This window comes from Rhinatrema bivittatum, chromosome 4 (genome assembly GCF_901001135.1).
Source record: "Rhinatrema bivittatum chromosome 4, aRhiBiv1.1, whole genome shotgun sequence".
NCBI lineage: Eukaryota > Metazoa > Chordata > Amphibia > Gymnophiona > Rhinatrematidae > Rhinatrema > Rhinatrema bivittatum.
In genome coordinates, this window is record NC_042618.1 from 226,629,490 (window position 1) to 226,648,096 (window position 18,607).

At 43.9% G+C, this 18,607-nt stretch overlaps 1 protein-coding gene across 2 annotated transcripts in view; it reads left to right on the forward strand.

The window, feature by feature from the left end:
- ETV6 (ETS variant 6) overlaps positions 1–18,607 on the forward strand; it is a 249,449-nt gene that overhangs the window by 212,547 nt on the left and 18,295 nt on the right. The gene's annotated exons all lie outside the window — the stretch shown is intronic.

Sequence of the window (18,607 nt, forward strand, 5' to 3'; positions counted from 1 at the left end):
AGGGCAGCAACAATTACACAACGTGCTGCAAAAGCAAATTCATCAGCAGCAGGTATTGCGAGAGAAGGTAATGCAGCAGCATACAGTGCTAACACAGATAGCACAAGCTGTGCAAACACTGTAACCAGTCCACCTTCCATGTCACTGATACTACTTAAGATGACCCCAGGAAAAGACCGTGATGGTTTCCTGAAAAATTTGAGCATCCAGCTCCTCTGACAGGCTGGCCAGAGGATGGATAGACTACCTATCTAGGGAATCTACTCACCAGGAGTAATCAAGACGTCTTCCAAACTACTAATCCAGAAGAGTGGGCCACATACCAGGAATTCAAGACCACCATTATAGAGAGAGTGGGACTCATCCCAGAAGCCTACTGACAATGATTTCGATGGGGAGTTCTGCAGGCTGGAGAAAACCCAAGCAATCTAATTCACAGACTTAAAGATGTTGCTTGGAAGTGGCAGCACCCAGAAGGGAAAACTAGGGTGAAGGTAGCCAAGCGTTTCTGCTAGGACAATTTCTAGACAGCCTAGAATGGCCTATGAGACAGTGGGTCTGCCAACATCCAAACCTATGGTTGAAAAGGCACTGGAGTAGTGAAGGCCTATTATCAGGCCCAGACTAAGCCTGAGTCACCACAGTTCCCAGAGAAGCCACTCAACCAGAGAGGAACACAATGGAGTCCTAAGAGCCAGAGGCCCCAACATCCTGTAGCACAAGTCCAGCTGGACTTTCCACCTCAACCACAACCATCAGCCATTTTACCAGAGACTGTTCCCTCAGGGTAGATGAACCCGTGCCGTGGCCCCACACTTTTGAAATGTCATGGATGTCCTCAGCCAGGAAGTCTCTGCTTTTGTGATTGCAGTTGGGATAGATAGCATTCCAACCCAAGCATCGCACTCTAAGAGTGTGAGAGTGTGAAAATACTCAATCGAAGAGAATTAGTGAAGCAAGTCCAGATTGACTATGACAGAGTAGTGACCCTGGCATGCATACAGGGGACAAACGGGAGTATCCAACAAACCAGGTACAATTGAAGACCCCCAGTCAGCCAAGATAAAATTGTGGGAGTTTTCCTTGGCTATCCTACCCCATGGTCATAGGATGGGACTGTCCAAAATTTAAGAGGTTCTGCAACCAGCCACAACAATGAAGAATTGGACTTTCTAGAATGTTTTCCCTTGGATGATCCAGATTTCTATCATAAAGACTCCAAGATTCCTAAGTCCTGGAGGCAGCACCAACAGAACAAATACACTTATGCTGCTAATTTAGAGGCAGCTGGGGAGGAGGGATCAGAGTCGGGGGAAGAACAACCATCCACTCAAAATATCTTACCTGGCCCTTTTGAGTGGGAAAAAGGAGGTGACCCGGGGAGCTTCAGGTGGGCCCAAAGGGAGGATGAGTTCTTTAAGGGGGTCACCTGGGAGAGGAAAAGACCCGGGAGAAAATATTGGCACAATTCTATTGGCTGGATGTACATAAACCGACCCAGTTGTATTATTGGTCCTACCCTACTTGTCAACTCACAAAGCCTGCCGGTGTACAGATGGCACCTCTCATACCAATGCCCATAATTGAGACCCTTTTTGAAAGGGTGGGTATGGATCTTGTGGGGTCACTAAAGAGATCTACTTGAAGAAATAAGTACATCCTCGACATTCTGGACTATGCCACAAGATATCCAAAGGCAGTACTGCTACAGAACATGAAGTCTCCAATGGTGGCAACCACCCTAATGGAAGGTTTTTCACAACTTGGGCTGCCCAAGGATCAGGGGACCCTATTTGGGTCCAGGGCAATGAAACAACTCTATATCTTGCTTAATGTAAAGACTCTGCACACCTTGTATATCACCCGCAGACTGATGGCCTCTTTGAGTGCTTCAGCCAGACACTCAAACAAATGTTGAAAATATTTGTGGATGAAGATGGCAAGAACTGGGACTCCTTGCTGCCCTATGTGTTGTTCATGAAGTGCCCCAGAGCTTGATGGGGTTTTTGACTTTTGAATTATTGCATAGGAGGAGGCAGAAATAAATTTTGGACACAGCTCAAAAATGGGAAAATGAAGAAAATCCTGGGCAGAACCTCATGGATTACGTTCTCAGAGTGCAGAATCGCCTAAAAAAAAGCTGGAGAGGCAGCCTGCCTGGGTCTAGACAAGGCTCAGTCTACCCAAACCTGAACTTATAATCACCCCATGGTCCAAAGAATATTCCAGCCGGGGAACTAATCCTTTTCCTCTTCCCCTTTTCGGAAAGCAAGTTATGAGCCTGTTGGCAAGAGCCCTATGAAGTTTTGGAGAAAACAGGGCCCATGGATTACAACATAGCTCAGCCTGATAAATGAAAGAAAACTCAGACCTACCATTTTAACCTTCTTAGGAAGTGGGTTCCACATGGGTGTGGAGTGGTACAAGAAGAAGAGTTTGGTCCAGAGGTCATACCTGAAGTGGACCAAATCCAGATTCCTTTCGAAGAGCATCTGTCCACTGCACAGCCAGCCAACTTAAAGTAGCTGGTGAAGCAAAACAAGGAGATCTATGCTAGATCAAACGTAGCATATCGTACACACCTAGTGCAGCATGACGTCCTTATGTTTCCTGGAGTTATTGTGAGGCAATGACCATATCAGATTCCTGAGGCCAGACGCCACGTCATTAAGACCAAAGTGAAGGAGATGCTCCGGCTCAAAGTTATAGAGGAGTCTAACAGTGATTGGTCCACACCAATAGTGTTGGTGCTGATGGCCAGATGGCAGCATAAGGCTCTGCATTAACTTTAAAGGTCTCAAAGCTTGATGCATACTCGATGCCTCGCATGGATGAGCTGATTGAATGTCTGAGATCAGCCCAGTTCATCTGTATCCTGGACCTTACAAAAGGGTATTGGCAGGTGCCTGTCACGCCAGCAGTGAAGGAGAAACTTGCATTCTTGATGCCCAGGGGACTTTTCCCATTCACCATCCTCCCTTTTGGACTCCCCCATAATGTTTTGATACTTGGTCAACTGCCTGCTCTGCCCATATCAAGGGTACCAAGGTGCCTGTTTAGATGACACTGTGGAATACAGCTCAGATTGAAAGACACACCTAAGCCAACTCCAGGCCATGCTAACCAGTCTAAGGAAAGCAGGATTGCTGACCAACCCTAAGAAGGGCTTCTTAGGGGGCAAGAAGTCTAATATCTTGTCTATATCCTGGGCAAGGGCAAGGTTCATCCACAGACCCGGAAGATTGAGGCGATCACCCAGGTATCAGTCCCACAAACAAATGCAAAAGTGAAAGCAGTCCTAGGTATAATGGGGTACTATAAAAGATTTATCTCCCATTATTCAGAGAAGGCGGAGCCTCTCACAAGACTATTGGAGAAGGTCTAAGTGGTCAGCTGAAGCAGAGAAGGCCTTCTGAACTCTGAAAGAGGCGTTATGCTCCGAACCAATCCTGATAAGTCCAGACTTCACCAGACCCTTCATGGTGTCAACCGATGCCTCAGAAGTAGGCTTGTCGTATACATTAGCCGGAAACTGATGGCCATGGAAAAGGTATTATGCAACAGTTGAAAAGGAAGCCTTGGCAGTCAAGCGAGCCCTAGAGGCCTTATGCTACTTCCTGCTGGGACAGCAGTTCACACTCGTAACAGACCACCAACTGCTTCTTTGGATAAATAGAAATAAGGAGTCCAATGCGAGGGTGATGAGAGTTCCTGTCCCTACAGCCCTTCACCTACAAAATACAGCATAGGGCAGGAAAGGAAAACACCAATGCGGATTTCCTGTCCTGAGAGGTAGCCCAGGTACAGGCATGCGCTCACCTGAATAAAGGTGAGTTGAGAGGGGAGGGTATGTGAGGAGTCTATAGAAAACTCCCTCAGACCACCTTAAGGGACCTGTCTTCCTTAAGATCCAGACCCACCAGTGTACAAGAACCATGGGCCTAGAAGAGTTAGGGAGGCCTCAGGGAGCAGACAGGAACCCATTCTATGCAAAGACCTGCTATGTGTGATGTCTGTGTGCTTCCTAAGCTTAAGGTGAGCTGCATTTGTTTGTTTGACTTTTCTTCCACTGTAAATAGATTGCACATAAAAAAAACAGCCAGATTCTGCCTCCTTATTCCTTTTGGCTGTTTCTCAAGCCACTATCGCCAAGTTACCACACTGCTACACTCAACCAGTTTCTAATCCAATCCCACCACCTTCAGGAACCCCCACCCCTCCTGTATAGAAGAGCATGAAAAGCTTTGCTTGAAATCCCAAGTTTCACCACATCCAGCTCCCACTTCCAATCTAATTCTCTGGTCACGCTAATTGAAATAATGTCAGATTTGTCTGATATGATTTCCCTTTCGTAATACTGTGCTGCCTCATATCCCACAACTCTCTGATTTTTTTTCATTTTCCAGTCCTTCAGAAGAGTCTCCCCAAACTTTCCCACCATCTTTGCCATTCTGACTTACCTTCCTTGTCTCATTCGGTTTTAGTAGATATTGTCTTCTGTCTGCCTTTTTTCTGAGATCCTTTGCTAATTTGTTTTTTTTTCCCCTTAATTTTTCAGCTACCTCTTCTGAAAACCATACTGATTTCTTTTTAATCTTACATTTCTTTACTTAACATAAAAGATTTATTGCTCTTTCTATAGCTCCTTTTAGATTAGTTCGCTGCTCTTCTACTTCACCTGCGTCCTCCCACTCTGCCAGTTCCTCTTTAAGGTACCTCCTCCAGATTAAATCACATAAAAGCTCAGCACCTTGATTATGAACTGCCTAACAATGCATAACAATTTGAATTTTATCTACAAAGTAGTGGGCCACCAACACAAACTTTTAAGTGTAGGAATAATATGAGCATTGTAAGAAATATGAAGTTTCAGCCTTGCAACAACATGCTGAATTATTTGCAGCACATGGAGCAATGTGCCAGGAATATCACAATATGTACTGCATTACAGTAGTCTACACCTGGCTTGACTAGAGCCTGAACAAGGGGAACCAAACAAAAAAATCAAACAGTAATGGTCAGCAGTGAAAACTAAAAGAAAGGTGTCAGGAAGCCTGACCATGTATCCTGCAATAATAAGCAAAGGACCATCCAGTCACTTCGATCATTGACGTTTTAATGAGGCCATTGGGCCGTCGTGAATGACAACCATCTTTTTGCTGATTGTTAGCCAACCCCTGAGGAAGCTGGTTACAGCGAAACACCGGCCATGTTGGGTTAATTTCGACTTTCAATTGTGACTTGTATTTTTATATGCTACACAAAAAGCTTCTAAAATATTTGCAGACATTTAGAAAGGTGGTTGATCGAAATAACTGGATGGGCCTTTGCCTATTATTGCAGGATACATCGTCAGACTTGCTGACACCTTCCTTTTAGTTTTCACTGCTGACCGGTTTCATTTTTGTTTGGTTCCCCTTGTTTGGTCTTAGGTATTTATTGTTGGGGTTACCTTTAGCCCTCCTATTTTTGGTTGACCAGAGTCTGAACATCTGATCAAAAGTCAAGAAAAGACGGCATAGTCCTCAATCTCTTCACAGTCCTTAGCTTAAAAAATGTGGTGCGGGCAATGCTTGCCCCTGGGTTTTCATTGTAAGATTTTGATCAAAGATTATGAATTTCTTTTTGTAATGGAAGAATTAAATCTCCTAGTTTAATCTGGTTATCCTGTATATTTGTTGTAGCTTGGTTTATAGCCATCACTTCAGTCTTGGGTAAGTTAAATTTCAGTAAATTATTCTTAAGTCAGTCTTGCAATTTACTAAGACAATCTATTACTTTGGCAAGGACCATACCATCGGAAGATTCAGTTGTAAAGAAAAGCTGCAGATCATTGACGTACACTCAGCGTTAATAGAGAAAAACAATTGGCAAACAAGGAACATAACAATGTTTAATAGAACTGCTGATGGGAATGATCCCAAGGCACTCCTGAACTGCATACTCTTGGCATAGATAACTTAGACCATACTTTTACTTGCTGTCACCTGCCTGGACATTAGAAATATTTCTTCCGTTTGTAAGTGCCAATTTCATTATTGCCTTTTCCCTCATGGGTTCCCGTACCATTTGTGTGAAGAGAGCCCCTTGAAGGGAGTTCAGGATCTCTGTGCTTGTTTGATTTATCAGACAAGATATTTACATCACGCAGGTTAAAATTTCCCACCACCACTTCTCCCTTCCATTCCACTTTTTGGATCTCTGTCCCAATTCTTCTGCCTGTGTCGCAGGTCTGTACCATACTAGTGTAGATGTTTGTGCCATTTCCCTTTACAAGATCTGCGTTAATGAACAATTTTAACACAGCTTAGTATATAGTTCTGTAAGAGGTCTATATCCAGTCACTTTCAGATACTTTGGAGATATTTTATTTATTTATTTATTAGCTTTTATATATCGACATTCATGGGTACATCATGCCGGTTTACAATATAACTGAAGGAGGAAATTACAAAAACCCAGGGTGGGGGGAAGAGGGAGCAGATAGGAAGAGAGAAGGGGCGAGAGAAGAGAGGGGAAAAGGAACAGTACCTAATGGAAAACAACAGAGAAAACATAATAAGTAGCATTGCAAATTATACACTCAGTAAGGGACTGTGTATAACCTTATCCACTGTGGATAACCTTATATAAATTATACACTCCAAAATGTATTATATACAATAATAACAAAAAGTATTATATACAGTCATATATATTATCTTTAACTAGTACATACAGGAGACACTATATATGACATTACAAATTATACATTAGGAAAGGCAACTATGTATAGACTAGCAGGATTGCTAAAGGGAAAAGTAAGGGTTAAAGGAAAGCGGGGGGGTAAATAAAATGGGGTATAAATGGATGCTATAGGGAAAAAGAAGGGTTTGAGGACAGGGGAAAGGGGGTATAGGGAAATAAGGGGGTATATAAGGAGGTGCAGCGAAATGGGAGACAAAGCAGAGGATAATTAAAAGGAATAAAGGAGAAGGCTATGAGTACGTTAATAACAAGGGCTCTTTCTCTGAAGGAGTAGAGGGAGCAGGGGGACTACGTGGGATCCGGATCAGGGTAGGCCATTTTAAAGAGCCATATTTTAACCCCTGTTTTGAATTTCCGAATGCATGGTTCTAGTCAGAGCTCAAGTGGCATAGTGTTCCAGAGGGAGGGGCCTGCAATGGATAGGGCTCTTTCTCTGGTGGAAGTGTGGTGAGCACATTTAAGGGAAGGGGTGTGGAGGGTTCCTGAGAGTGTGGTTCTAGTAGGACGATTGGAGGAGTGGAATCGAAGAGCATCTTCAAGCCAGGAGTGATTGTGGTTGTGCAGAGAGTTGTGAATAATGGTGAGGGTTTTGTATCTGATGCGGGAGGAGATGGGAAGCCAATGGAGTTCCTTGAGAATAGGGGTAATGTGATCTGCTTTACGTGTTTTTGTAAGGATTCTTGCCATAGCATTCTGTAACATTTGCAGGGGTCTAATAGTAGAGTAGGGAAGGCCTAGAAGTAAGGAATTGCAGTAATCCATTTTTGATAGCATTGTCACTTGCAGGACTGTGCGGAAGTCTTGCGAATGGAGTAGGGGTTTAAGTTTTTTTGAGGATATGGAGCTTGAAGAATCCTCCCTTTATGATTGTGTTAATGTGGTTTTTGAAGTTTAGTTGGTGGTCTAGGGAGACACCAAGATCTCGCACGAAGTAGGGAAAAGCATTAGAGGGGAGGGTGAGGTCACAAGCAGATGGTGGTGTGCGGTCAGGGTGATTTGAAATGATGAGGAGTTCAGTTTTGGAGGAGTTTAAAGCAAGGCGGAGGTTAGAGAGTAGGGAGTTAATGGAGACGAGGCATGTTTCCCAAAACTTAAGAGATTTGGTGAGGGATAGGGATGAGGATTTGGACATCGTCTGCATATAAGAAAAACTTAAGACCAAGGTCAGAGAGGAGGTGGCAGAGCGGTAACAGGTATATATTAAAGAGCATGAAGGATAGTGAAGAGCCCTGTGGGACGCCTTGGGTAAGGGGGATGTGTGATGATTCGGAGTTTGCAATTTTTACAGCGTAGCCTCTGTTATTGAGGTAGGAAGAGAACCAGTGGATGGCTGTGCCTGAGATGCCAATTTCAGTTAGGCGGGTGAGGAGGATTTTGTGACTGATGGTATCGAAGGCAGATGAAATGTCAAGAAGGGCAAGGATAAAGAATTGTCCTTGGTCCATGCCCTTGAGGAGAGTGTCAGTCAGTGAAAGTAATAGGCTTTCCGTGTTACGAGACTTACGGAAGCCGAATTGAGAGGGGTGGAGAATATTATAGTCTTTCAGATAGTCAGAGAGCTGTGAATTGACTATCTTTTCCATATTTTTAGATATGAAGGGAAGGTAAGAGATAGGATGGTAGTTTGAAGGGTTGGTGGGGTCAAGGGTAGGTTTTTTGAGAAGAGGCTTGACAACAGCAAGTTTGAGGGGGTCTGGGACTTTGCCATGGGAGAGGGAGCAGTTGATAATGTCGGACAGGGGTTTTGCGATGATGGAAGGAATGGAGAGGAGTGCTTTAGTGGGGATAGTGTCAGAGGTGTATGTAGCAGGTTTGATTTTTTTTTTTAATGGATTTGTTTTCCTTGGCGGAGGTTAAATCGAGAAACTCGAATTTGAGGTTGGGATTTTTGGGGAGAGGATTGGCTGGAGAGGCGTTGGAAGGGAAGCGTAGAAGGAGGTTTGATATTTTATTTTTGAAATAGAGGGCAAGTTCTTCGCATTTGCTATTGTCTTGTTCATCTGTGGCGGGGGGGGGGGGTAGATTTAGTGAGTTCTGCCACATACGAGAATAAAGCATTTGCGTTGAATTGGTAATTATGGATTTTTGCAGAGTAATAATCGCGCTTAGTTTGGAGGGTAGAGAGTCTGTAGGCGTGTAGTGTAGATTTGTAAATGGCTGCTTGCTTAGGGCTAGGGTTTTTGCGCCAGGTTCTTTCTTTACTTCTAAGGTCATTTTTTAGATCAGTGGTGTACCAGGTTTTTTTTGCTGACTGAGAGTGCAGCTGCACTATTGAATATAGCTGGCTATCTGAAAGGTAACCAGCTAACTTTATCAGGCTAACTTTAGGACCACTCTTTGGCCTGACCAGACTTAGCCGGATAAATTATCTGGCTAAATCTGAACATCCGAGTTAGCCAGATAACTTAAGCCAGCTACCATAACTCCTCCCTGAGTTATTCAGCTAAATTGTAGGTAGATAATAAGAAAGCTGGCTAAAATATAGCCAAGTACCCAAATATTCATTTAGCTGATAACTTCGTCCAGCTAAATGTTTCTCAGTATTTTGACACTGAGAACAAGGACACTAAACAAATTGCACCCCATGACTGCAGGAGACATGGGGTAAAAATTCAAGGGCATGTTACGTTTACTTGCTGTTATGTGTCTGCTCTTTAGTGCCTTTATTTGACTGCTGAATGTAGTTTTCAAATGATATATTCACAAGGAATATGATACTCTTGAGACGAACCACACTTGGTAGGATCACTGTAAAAGACTGATATCCACGGAAGGGAAACAAGGCTACCGCAATAAGGGTTGATGAATCTGAATGTTGTCCCTTTTGGCTTGATCTGCATGATGTTAATGGCGCTGTATGCTGTGTTTACAAAAATAACCTTGCCAGGAAAGTGTAGCCAAGAAGTTGAAGCAGCTTTCAGCAGAACTGTAACTTAAACTGGAAAGATCAGTTTGATATGAGGACATTGTACTTCTGGACAGAACCTTGGCTTCAGTCTCCTCCCTGGGTGAAGTGTTTTGGTAAAAGGAAACCTTATTAAACATTATAAAAGGGAAGGAAAAGTCTTTGAATTTGAGCCTGCCCCCGGCTAATGTTCAGTGCTATGCAACCCAAAGTCATTTTCTTTTCAACTTATTCCATGCAGGTGCCGGGATATCTCGTGTCTGTGCTGGGAGGTCAGGCCCTACAAAATATGAATTCTTTATGAATGACCAGATAGCACAGACTGAGCAGATTATACCTCTGTTATTGGTCTCCATTCATGATCTCACCCCATTAAGCTTATAGGGTTAAATATGCACATATTAATTTAGGTAGTGCAAACTGGCAGTGTAAAGTTTGCCACGTTAGTGGCATGCCATCTATACACATAGAGGGCAATAAATAGACTGCCTGCATTGGTGCAAATCCCTGCAGGTAATTTTTTACCTATGGAGGTGTTATGTTCGGTGTGTCTTTGAACGAGAAGTGGGTCCTTGGGTTGTGGAGATTGGAGACTCTGCCCACAGGGAGGAGCCCTGTGGGCCCTTACCACAACAGGCAAGGTCTCAGCAGTAAAGGACAACAGAGGAATAACTTTATTTATACAGCTGATGGCAATCCGAGGAGCGGATCAATGAAGTCAGTCCAGATAGTAGTCCGCAGTGCAGAGTGGTTCGGTGAATACCTTCTCTAGGCGTAGCTTGTGCTGGCAATTCCGGTAGTGGTTTGCAGCGCGGGGTAGGCCGGAAGCCGATGACATACACAAGACAGAGGGGATCCGGTAGTGGCCGCAAGCGGGGTAACCCGAGAATCCGTGCCACAACGGTAGTAGAGCAGATAGTGTACTCACACCGGTACTGTAGTCGTAGATGGAAGATCAGGCACCAAGGAGGTCCAATAGAAGAACAGCGAGGGTCATTCAGGAATGATGGAGGACTCACTGGAAAGAGAGAAAGAGAAATGGCTCTCTGAGGAACAGATAGCCCTGAGTGTGGCAAAGCCCCTGAGGAGCGAATACCTAGGACACTCAGAGAGACGAAGTCTCAGTGTGGCGGAAGTAGCAGGAAGGAATCCTTGCTAACTCGTATAGCAAGAGGTCAGCTGAGTTTAAATATGGTAAGTGGGTGACGTCAAGCCGCACATTTTACTTTCAGAAATTAGCGCCTACCCAAAGGTAGGCGCTAATTTCTCCGGGCACTGGGAAAGTGCACAGAAAAGCAGTAAAAACTGCTTTACTGTGCACCCTCTGACTTAATATCATGGCGATATTAAGTCGGAGGTCCCGAAAGTTAAAAAAAGTAAAAAAAAAAAATAGAAAAAAAAATTTGAAATAGGCTCGCGGGTCGAAAACCGGACACTCAATTTTGCCGGCGTCCACTTTCCGAACCCGTGGCTGTCAGCGGGCTCGAGAACCGACGCCGGCAAAATTTGAGCGTCAGCTGTGAAACCCGCTGACAGCCGCCGCTCCTGTCAAAAAAGAGGCGCTAGGGACGCACTAGTGTCCCTAGCGCCTCTTTTTACCGCCGGCCCTAATTTTAATAAATTAAAATACTGTATCGTGCGCACAGGAGAGTGGTCTGTGCGCGTGCTGGGAGAGCAGGCGCTCTCCCGTGATTTTACTGTAAATAAATTAAAATACTGTATCGTGCGCACAGGAGAGTGGTCTGTGCGCGTGCTGGGAGAGCAGGCGCTCTCCCGTGATTTTACTGTATCAGCCCGACAGAAAGGAGGTGAGCAGCAAAGGTCACAGCCACCTGTAACCGACGGGCGCAACAGGAGGTTTGCATCAATATAGGCAGTTTATTCATTCTTATGTGTCACTATTGCAGAGAGTACTGAATTAAAATCTGATCATGAAGATAACTTAACACTGAAAATTTTAAAAGGCCCGAAGAACTCCGATTCGAAACGCTATGCCAGTGTTGGAAACATGTTGCGTTTTTAAGGCATCACTTCTGTATATGTAATAGAAAGCAATGAAGACAAGTAGATGTGTTTGAATGAATTTATACGGTCTTCATTAGATAATCATACTGTTCACAGTATTGTGTGATTTAATGAAAATTTCATGGATGGATGTTTTTAGTGCAATTTATAAAAATTATAGGACCTATTATTATAAATGAGGAGGCATTTGATTTGGCTTAATTATATAACCTTATCGCCCGTGCATATGATGGCCCTTCTGTGATTAATATAGAAATGTACATCAGCAAATAGAATATAGGCATAGTAAGCGATAGTTTTACTTCAGAAGACTGTACTTTGTCTTTATATTTGTGTGCTGTTTTTAAAATAAACCTGCTACTATAAATGCAGACTGTTCCAGTAGGACTATTCACGTCATTGTAATTAAATGAAGGCATGGCTTTTTCTCCAGACATTTGAGGAATTAATAGTATGGGAAGGATAGATACTGATATCGATATGTGAGTTACTTGATGAGAGAAAGGTATACGTTTTGGAGGTAATTTACAAAGGCGTGATGCATATAAATGTAACATACTATGATAGAAAGTTTCAGAAGCCCATTTACCCGTGTTAAGTGCTTTTAACATGGGTAAAACCTATTGACAATTCAATGGCATGTGTTGTAGCAATTTTCAAAAGCCCACTTATACAGGTATAGTTCATTTACATGTATAAAACCTAGTTTTAAGCTTGTAAATGCTTTTGAAAATTACTCCCTTTGGTTTTAAGAAGTGTTTTAATGATGAGGTGAAAGGAACTTGAGGGCATGAATTTTATGCACTGTTGATGTATATGTTGTAATATATTGTGATACTGATTATTTATATTTGGTTGTTTTTGTTTAAGTATGGTGTTTTAGTTGTAAGTCACCTTGAATAGATCATGAAGACCAGTGATAAATGGAAATGAAATGAATGCACAATGTTAATTTTTAAAAGAGAATTGTTTATGTGGAGTGGGAGTGCACATGTCTCAAGGTTCTCTTAGGGCACTGGCCTAATGCTCTTGCACCAGCCCTGGGAAAGATGCCAACATTTCTCAATATAAGAATTTCCTATAAAGATATGTAGATACGTACCCAATAAGAGAGAGCATCATCTACAAGAGAAATAAGATCAGATGTTCAATAGTATTTCTCTGCCCAGCATGGTAGATAGGAAGCAAAGTGTTTGTTGATAGCCTCAGAGCTTCATTACTTGTGACCTCTTGTGGTTTATTCAGTGTGAAGCAATGACTTGGAGAATTCAAGAAGAGTGATTGGTTACATATGACCCTGTGATCATTTATGGTCTCCCAATCACAAATTTCCTTGACATTCTAAATCAGAGCTGCACAAGTTAGGTGGTCAGGGCTATTGACTGGTCTGGTTGTCAGGGTAGTCAAAATATGTAAATTATCCTTATTAGATTCAATATGTGCAAATTTGATATGCAACATGGCTAGAATGACCTGATGACCTTATCTTGGAGTAACAACACAGTTTTCCCAAAGGAGACCTTCCTTCTGGGCTGATAGTTCATGGTGCCTGCCAGAAAATATAAAATGGTCTGAAATCTTCAGGCACTTTACCACTTGACCATCCCCTCCTGTCCCAGTTCAGGATATGAGGCAGGCAGGGTACTTTGCAATCAGCCTAGCTATTTGGTCAGCCTGGAGGGGAGCATCAGGAATAAACTCTTGCATCAAAACCTCAGCCAGAGGTGGAACAACAAAGTCTAGTATCCATACTGCTGAAGGCATCAGCCTGTTGATGGGCCATGGCTCCCCTTTATGGAGAAGGCTGTGTAGCAGTTTAATAAGTATCACCTTTTGTGGAAGAAATATATGATAGAAGTTGAACATTCCCAAAAATGAACTAACTTTATTTTTAAATTGCCTTTACCTTGACTTCCATAGAATGAATTTCTGAAGCATCAAATCGGTAGCGCAAAAAGAGGCACTGATAATCCAAGTTTCACATTTATCTTTCTTCCCTCAAATACCCGACTTCTCAAATAGGTGTTTAATTTCCCTGCGCTGCACAGAGCGTTTGTCCTTCAAAGTTCCCCTGACCAAGACATCATCAAGAAGGGCACAGCCCCGGACGTGCCAGCTAACAGTGTTTCTATGAAGCATTTAAAGATGCATGGTGCAACAGATTCTGAATTGGAGATGTTTAACTCAGAAAGCTGCACGAAGAGTAATGATGGTCTGGCACCCACAGCTTCTTCATCCACAATCAGTCGCTGGTGGGCTTATGCAAGGTCAAATTTTGCAAAGACATTCTCTCCAGCTAGCATGCCGAGGAGTTTAACAGCAGGCACATGGTGTGGGTGATCTTTAAGTGCCCTATTAATGATGCACTTATATTCTCTGCAGATCTGCACATCTCCATTTTGCTTTAGCATTAGTACAATTTGGGTGGCCCATTTTTGCGTGTGTGTAATTGCTTCCAGGATACCTTGTGCTATGAGATGCTCGATTTCTGCTTCGATCTTAGGGCATATCGCAAAAGGCACATTCCTGACCTTCCGGTGAACGAATGCAACAGCTGGGTCCATGTGCAATGGCACTTCTGGTGCCTTGTAGGCTCCCAGCCCCTCAGAAAACAATTGAGGGGCTTCATCCATGATGCTTTTGAAATGCCCATCAGTGATGATATGGACATCTTGAATACTCTTCATAAAGGTATGAATGTTAGGATTCATGGCACTCACCCCCCGATGCTGCCAGGATCCAGCCTCCCATTCCACCATGCTGCCACAACTCAGCCTCCTTCAGCACACACGAGCAATACCCAGTCTTAAAGGGCCCATAGTAGGAATGTCCCTGCGGCACTCTCTGATGACATCAGCCAGCCCTTCCTATATAAGGGCTCCTCTGATGGCTCACCTTTGCTTCATCGGTGGGTCTCCTGCTTTGCAGTGCATGTTGCCAGCATTCCCGAGTTTCTGCATCGTCATCTTGTCTTCTCCTGCCTTGCCTCACCTCATCCAGCCTCATCCTTGCCTTGACCTGCTCTCCTTGTCTTCTCCTGCGTCCTTCGTCCAACCTGTCTCATCCAGCTTTGTCTTGTTCAGCTCATCCAGAGTCTTCAGGGTGTCTTTGTCCTCCCTTGGCCTGACTCTCTGTATCTTGTCCTTCTGCCTGGACCTGATCATGTTTTACTTGACTTTCTACCTGGACCTGGCCATGTCTGATTACAGCCTGCTCTGAACTTGACCTGTCTGATTCTATCTGCCCATTGCTTTTTTGACCCCGGTGTGCTATTGGACTCTTGCTTTTGTCTCCGCTCTAGGGACCCACCTAAGAACTGCCAGCCACTAGAACTCAAAGTCTCAACCTGCAGGAGAAGCGGCTGGTATAGCTGAAGCTCCAGTCTGTCCTGCTCCAGGGTGCATTCGCTAGCTGCCATGTAGGCCTTTATAGACTGCTGAGGCCATGAGCTTGATAGATTCTCCTCAGTCCTCCACCATCGCCGGCCTTGTTTACCAGCTCCAGAAGCAGCAGCGGGATCAGCTGAACACCATGTCTGGATATCTTTGAGGCATGACTGCCAGACCTGCTTCAGCTCTAGTTCCAACACCCATGGTATGGCCTTTTACACCCACCTAGCATCTTTTTCCGCGACCAAGGTTTGACGGCGATCCAGTGAAATGTGGAGGCTTTTAAATCATTGTTGGATACAGTTTGAACTTCTAGCCCCTTTGTTTCCCACTGACTATGTCAACCTATATTCTGTCATTGTTTGCATGGCTCCATCCTAGCCTGGGCCTCACCTATCTGCAAAAGAGATGACCCTCTCCTGAATCACTTCTTGTAGGAATTCCAGCAGATCTTCAATGAACCTGGCCACTCCACCTCCAAGGCCTCTGAACTCCTTCAGATTAGACAAGATATTCGGTCCATAGGGAAGTATGCTGTGCACTCCCACACCATGGCCTTGGAACTACAGTGAGCAGCGACAATCTAGTTGCCATCTTGAAACCAGGAAAGGACTTGCAGAGCTTCTAAAGGATGAGTTGTCTGCCAGGGACCTGCCTGAGATGCTAGAGGGTATAATCAGCCTATCCATCCATCTAGACCTAAGATTCTAGGAACGGGCCTAGGAATGAGGCTCGGTTCACCATCCTGCCTGTCTTGCCCTGAATTTCCAGCAACCAGTGTTCTCATGTTTACCTCCTAAACCCAGACCAGCATTAGAAGAAATCATGCAAGTTGACCAATTTAAGATATCTGCAGAAGAGAAATAACGATGCTACAGTCTCAATCTGTGCCTTTATTGTGCAGCTTCTGGGCACTTTGCCAACCAGTGCCCAAATAAATCGGGAAACTCAAGAACCTAGGTCTGTTGGGAGAGGCCATACTAGGTCATCCTTGCACCTTTCCGCAGTTGCTGGTACCAGTGCGGTTCTCCCTGGGGGACATCTTGGTAGATGTGCCTGCATTCCTGGACACCAGAGCAGGTGAAAGCTTCATCCATGAGGCATTAGTCCACCACTACCATATACTGACAGTTCCATTGGCCATGCTCCTCTCTATCTCGTCTGTTTACGGAGAACCTTTGCCTGGACATATTACCAGAGCTATAGTACGCTTGATGATGCAAACCAGGATTCTACATAAGGAACAAATCACGCTCTGTGTCATGCCCAAGGCAGTTAATGCCATCATCGAGATTACCATGGTTTACCCTTTATCAGCCCCTACTGTGATTGGACCACATTACAGTTAGTCCAGTGCAGTCCTCATTGTCAAGAGCAATGTCTCATCAAAGTCTCACCTGTAGTATCCTTGGCCCAGACAGCTGCCTTAGAGTTTCTGGGTCTGCCTCCACAATATTCTAACTTCTGATGTATTTAGCAAGCAGCAGGTAGAGGTCCTGTCCTCACATCGCTTTTCTGATTGCATCATAGACTTGCTCCCTGGGTTCAACCCAAGGGCACAAACTGTGGGAGAGGCGGCTGGTATAGGTGAAGCTCTAGTCTGTCCCACTACAGGGTGCATTCGCTAGCTGATGGCGTAGGCCTCATAGGTTTGCTGACAAGGCTGCATCAACTTCGCCACCGCACCAAGGGCTCATGCCAACCTTTACACTGAAAAGAGCTATGGAACACATTTATAACAAAGTTTCTTCTGAGCTCAATGTTTTGGCCATCATAATTGCAGAGGTTGCATTGTGGGGTGAACAATTTGAGAGGATTGTGAATAGGAAACAACTCCTTGAGAGTGTATTCACTATAACTAACATCCCAGACCCAGAGTCAACCTCCATTTCACATTCATGAACATTGATATGGATTGTTATAACACTTTTGAATTATTTGACTCTGTGTTTTGTACAGTCTGGATGTGATATAATTTCCCAATCTCATCACTCCTTGCAGTGTCAAGCATGTTTGTTTGTGAATCAGGATGATTTTTATTTCCTCATGCCTCTTACTACTGAGTCTTGATATGCACTTGTTCAATGTGGCCTTTCCTTTTAGAAAAACAACACTTTGCCCTTTTAAATCTACATACAGAGCATTAAAGACGTCTTCCACAGCTAAAACATGAGTTTGGAAACATGGCCCTTGGGTTGACTTCCTTATTGTGGCTGATATTGTCCTCATCTGTCGCTGTGACCCTAAATTCTTTTGTGTGCTGCAGTGCTATTCAGCTATCAAAGCCTTTTGCTGAAGGATCAGATTTGGTTTCTACAAGGAGATGGCGCTGAAGTACTTCATTCTGGATCCTGTAGACTAGACACTCATGAAGCATGTCATTAAGAATTTGCTGAATTTGCAATGGTCCGCGATTCTGTGCAGTTCCACAATACAGGTGTCAATGTTTTCATTATAATATTGATTCCACATGTGGATTGGAAAACTTTGCACAGCGATGGATAGAGTAGATGAGAAATGGACTTTTAGCAATGCTGTTACTTATGTTTTTCCTCAAAAACAAATCAAGAGAACATCCCGTTTCTGTTCAGGGCTTTCAATCTTGTTTGCTTCCAAATAGAATGACAATCTCTTTGCATAAGAGTCCCAGGCATTGGGCTGTCCCGCATCAAATTCCTGAATGTGACCAACAGTGGCCATAGCTGCAAGGGATTGTGTTGCTTTTTCTACACGGATCTAACATCTGAGTGCTGTATTCGCCAATCAATAATTGCACACTCCTGCTACACATCATGGCAGCAAATTCCAATCCTTGTTAACAGAAAATGAGTATAGAATATTAGGTAATGCCAGCAGATATTATTGAACTTTATTATGTACATAGAGGTGCTAAGATTAAAGGGCCAGCACCAGCCTCCCCCCACCCACACCCCCACTCCAACCCTAACCCTTCTGGTACCTTTAAATTGTAAATCATCAGCCTAGATTGTGGTAAGCTGCTAGCGTGACCCGGGCACGACACTTCTAGCATTATGTGCTATTAACCTAGCAATGCTAGAAGCGCAGGTGCTGGATTACGCAGCCTACCAAGATCTGGGTTGAAGATTTACATTTTAAAGGAATTGGGAGGGTTAGGGTTGGGGTGAAGAAGAGGCAGTGGGAGGGAAAATTTTGGATACATTTTTGCACGACCAGGGAGCAAACATGAGGAGGAGGGGTGGCCAGCGCTGGCTCTTTAAACATAGTATTTTAAAGATGACTATGAGGGGTTTGGGGTGGGTGGGAATAGTTGCTAGGCCTGCTATACTTTCTCTCTTTTTTTTTTTTACTTAAGCAACTTCCCACAACTGGCTGTATTCTTTGAATATAGCCGGTTGAGCCTGAAATTATCTGGCCACATGAGGCCGGAAATTGTTAGACCTGCTCTCTGCCACATCTGAAGATAGCCGAATAACTTATCCAAATATTGGAGTTAGCAGGATAAGCCATTTGGCTAACTCGTCTCCACCTCAGAATGGCCCCAAAATGCCCCTTACTTATT